The sequence below is a fragment of the Helianthus annuus genome, chromosome 9 (genome assembly GCF_002127325.2).
Source record: "Helianthus annuus cultivar XRQ/B chromosome 9, HanXRQr2.0-SUNRISE, whole genome shotgun sequence".
Classification (NCBI taxonomy): Eukaryota; Viridiplantae; Streptophyta; class Magnoliopsida; order Asterales; family Asteraceae; genus Helianthus; species Helianthus annuus.
In genome coordinates, this window is record NC_035441.2 from 66,747,228 (window position 1) to 66,751,781 (window position 4,554).

Genomic DNA, 4,554 nt, shown 5'->3' on the forward strand with positions numbered 1-4,554 from the left:
CTCACTGTTCACACACATTTCACCGTTTTCCCTAAATCCTGACCCTATATATATATATATATATATATATATATATACACTATATCAATAAGCATATCCAAAGGACTTCTTAAGGTCATAAAAATTTCCTTAAAACACCTCTAAAGCATGATGTACAAGTCTTTTAAACACTATAAAATATCACTTTCCACTTATACCCTTATTAACTCAAACAAAAACACAAAGATAATGATCCTACCGTCCATCACTATCATGATCCTATCCTACCGTACATTAACTCCACACGGATCATGATCCTCACAGCTGTCCTACAATCCCTACTTTTGTACAGCTTTCGTGACATTTGAATTTTGAAACAGGTTCAACATCGATTTGAGGATTTGGCTCCATCTTCACTCTTTCTCATGTATATTGAACGGCTCCATCTTTTCTCTCTTTCTCATAACACCACCGATTTGAAGATTAAATCTGGGAGATATGACTGTCGAATAAGTTCGTTCTTCCGATTCAACAACCATCAGGTTTGTGTTTTTGAATCTGAGTATCCATGAGTTTTGAAACAATAATTACGATTTTTGAGGTCTAGGGTTTCAGTATCCATGAGTTTTGGAACACTAATTACGATTTTTAGATCTAGGGTTTCATAACTCACCAAATCGGGCATCGTGTAGTTTATAGGGAATCAAGTCTGCAAAGATCGGTGGCTACGGAGAAGAGTTCCCGGCTGTAGATGGTGATTGAGGTAGGTTCCGACAGACAAACTGAGGTATGTCCGGCGACCTCCTTTTGATTTATTTAGGTCACACACTTTAGTTTTCGAATCTGATGTTTGTGTTTGTTTTAAACTTGCAGATCTAGGGTTTTACTTTAATTTTTGGATTTTATTTAACTACAATTCGTGAACCAAATGGGATAAATGCGGTTAGTTTAATGAACATGGTGCTCAGAAATATATTCAAGTTAAAGGGGTGTACATATAAAAGTTTTTATTGTGATTTTTGAACCATTATATGGGATTCTTAAGCAAATAATTGCAGATGTAGGCTAAAGTAATTGTGATTTTTGAACCATTGTTTGGGCCATTAAAGTAACAACTAATCAGTCCGTGTTTATGTGTGATATTAAACAGGCCTAAGTTTTGTTTAAAAACCGTTTCCATATACTATTTGTTCAGATGGGCTTTTTCTTTGGTGTTTTTGTCTGTGTTTAGCTGTTAATGACAGTAAACTTGATTGGATTTGGATGAAGATTATGTACTCAGTAGCTTGTGTAATGCGAGCAGGATTATGTGTATTTTTTAGTCTTGATTGTTGGAGAATGTAACAGAGAGTCGTGGATTGTGTAGTTAGAGCAATATACATCATACATGGATTGTTTAATGCATTTGTTTAAAAAAGTACACTAATTTGAACTATATTTTTTATTTCCTCCGCATCTTTAGCTTTAAGTTTTAGTGATTCTGTGTTGTTTATTTTGATTTGATTGGTTGATTTTCAAGTACATTTTGAATTTTGATGTATAGGTTGCAAAGTACACCAGCAGTTAGCTACTCTGAGGATGATTGTCAACCCCAGGTTTGAGGTTTACACAGAAGAACATGAAAATCTGTTGGGTGAGGCTGCTGGGAAATAGGTTTGGGTCAGGACTGATGCCCTTGATGTTGCTTGAAACACCACTGCTGCTATTGAAAGGTACCAAAGTTTGGTTTATTACAGTGTTAGAATCTACTTGATTCTGAGATAAGTCCGCCCATAAACACTCGCATTTTCCAGATCCTGGCCCCAAAACCCTAACCACTGCATGCTTGCTCGAGAGAAGACTGCGATTTTGTTCAGATGGACGTGATAGGAAAGCAACTAGATGTGTTAATGGAAGTCAATCAGAATGGTGATGTCACAAAGTTAATCGGAAGTACTACGATCATGACGTCGACTATTTCTTCTTAGTCGGCCTCGGTTAGCATGAACTCTTTCAACTCGCAGTAAGTATAACAAAACTAACTTTTTTATATATAGTATAAATATTGCAAAATATGTTACACGAATGATAAGACCTTGAGTTCGTTTGATTATAACTTGGATATGAATATGTTTTGTTCTTTATTGAGTAATTCATTAGAATGCGAAATTACGATGATGGTTTTTAGCGAGCGCAACCGCAACAAGTTTTAAACTAATGGACTGTAACGGTAATTTTCAACAAACCACAGGGACGTACAACATAATTATTTTTTACAGACAAAATGGCCATTTATTTCTGATAGAACTGTTCTTGAATTCTGTCCAACAGATCTTAAAGGCAGATGATGTAGATTTGGCCGTAATTGTTAGAGGAACACCTGGATTTTCTGGTGCTGATCTGGCAAACTTGGTTAACGTTGCTGCTCTCAAGGCTGCAATGGATGGTGCTAAAGCTATAAGCATGGCTAACCTTGAATATGCAAAAGACAAAATCATGATGGGCAGTGAATGCAAATCAGCAATTATATCAGATGACGTCCGTAAGCTAACAGCATACCATGAAGGTGGCCATGCTCTTGTAGCTATTTACATTGATGGTGCCCACCCTGTGCACAAAGCTACAATTGTGCCACGTGTTGGGAGAAGGCGGGTTCAGGTCGGTTTTCAAGGGCTAGATAGATGAACAGTCTTTCACTGCTACTAAGCCCGGAACCGGCATTGTTATTGCTGTAAAAAAGCTTCGTCAAGAAAGTTTTCAAGGTCACAGAGGAGAATGGCTGGTGAGACTCTTTGTTTTCTGTTTTATTTTTATAGGTAAAATATGTAAAAAATAGATAATATATCGCTTAGAAAATGGGTCGAATGATTTTTAGGCTTAAAAAAAGGGTTGACTATAGACTCTTTTAGATAAGTGTAATAATTATTAATTGTTATACAAATTGTTCAAGAAATTAATACATATTTTTTTAAGAATGTTAAAAAAAAGAGTTTGATACTGACTAAAAGTAAAACGAGACTTTGTGTGATGACTGAAACATTGGATATCTTGTTAGATTGATCCAGGGGTAGTTTCATCAGTAAGAGTTGGGACCGTTATTGATCAGCTGAGTTATCTACATGGGCGTCAACAAATCTGTAAAACATTCGAAGCCTGGGTAGATGGAACTGTGTTATCCACTCGTTATGCTGTAGGGGTAATATTGTCATTTTGTTGAGTTGCTGGTACTTTGTGTACTTATGGTACTATGCAGGCCCGCGTCCTATTATTCAAAATGCTCGGGACTGGGTTAATGGTTTGGCTGATTTAGTTGCTGCGTTTATGGTTCGGAAGGCCCAAAAAGCTTGTTGCTAGCTATGTCAAAACTGGGTTGGATTTATCCCGTTCAGGCCTACCACAACTGGGTTACTGGCGCTGATCTACTGGCCTGGTTGGTTCTCTATATGGTCAGATTTGGCGATGGCCCTTTGGTGGGTTTCTCGTGTGAAGGCCAGGCCCCATTGCCTGAAAATGGGCCTGGTTTATGGTTCGCTGAAGGCCCTGTTATGGTCCTTGAATTATGGCACTAATTGGTTAAAAGCTAGGAACAAGTCATCTGAGTTGGGCATTGGCAAGTCTCCAAAGGCTGAAGGTCCTTATTTGTGTGCTCAAGTCTCCAGCCCGGGTTGTAAAATGCGGTTTGAGCCTATGTTATTGGGGTGGGGATATGGCCGATGGGGCCGTTTATTTGGGCTCCTGGTCTCTAAGAGTCATGGGTGTCACAAAATGTAATCCGATTATGAGAAATGTTGGGAATGTTTGTGGGTTGGGAGTCGCCTTATATTATTGGGCGTGTTTATACTACGTGTAATTTGTATAGACTAGGGTGCATTTCGTGTCATAGTATGAGAAGTATTAGGTTCTTGCATAGTCCGAGGAAAGGTTGTATGATTTCGTATTTTTTGTCCCCAAAGCATGTTTTGGGGATGATACGGGGGAATGCCCCCTTGATAGTGTAATTTTTCCTTTTGAGTTATATTCTTTGTCGGGCAATGCCCTTTATCTAAGAAATAAGTAAAAAAGAATGAAAGTTGAGTAGGTTTTGACTTATTTTTTAAGATTTTTTTGGATATTTAAGAAGTGGGAATAATGCGTCAACAATTACATATAAATTAATTGATGGTAGTGTGAATAAAGGTTATGTTGGAGTAGTTGAATGTAATATATATAATGAACACATGTAATAAATTGCATGTAACTAGGAGTAGGGTTTTCTAAAAAGTAAAAAAAAAAAAAAAAAAAAAACATAAAAATACCATTTACTTCTAATCGTCATTTACATATCAACGGAAAAGGCGGGAATAAGTCGAGAATTATAAAATTATTATGGAAATATGTTAGCAATGATGAGGAAAAAATGCTCTTGTAAAAAAAACCATATACTCTATGGCATTCTTCTAAGTTATTTGAGTGATTTTTTATTTAATTTTTAAAATCCTTATATTAAGCTCTGTTTTTTATTATTACGAAAAGTTTAATTAAAATGTATCTCATATTTAATCAATTTTATGCACTTTTCCAGGTAAATTTAACCTGTATACAAATATTTTTGAATGG

At 36.4% G+C, this 4,554-nt stretch overlaps 1 long non-coding RNA gene across 7 annotated transcripts; it reads left to right on the forward strand.

Annotated features, from left to right (window-relative positions):
- Positions 1-301: 301 nt before the first annotated feature.
- On the forward strand, positions 302-4,004 carry LOC110877871. 7 transcript variants are annotated; one of them, XR_004868338.1, is made up of 7 exons: positions 307-521; positions 672-766; positions 1,523-1,691; positions 1,773-1,981; positions 2,119-2,188; positions 2,290-2,740; positions 3,014-4,004. It is a non-coding gene; the product is annotated as an uncharacterized LOC110877871 (long non-coding RNA). The 7 variants fall into 7 exon arrangements; XR_004868335.1 differs by adding an exon at positions 853-921 and having other exon boundaries at positions 302-521; positions 1,773-2,740; XR_004868336.1 differs by having other exon boundaries at positions 305-521; positions 1,773-2,188.
- The last annotated feature ends 550 nt before the right edge of the window (positions 4,005-4,554 follow it).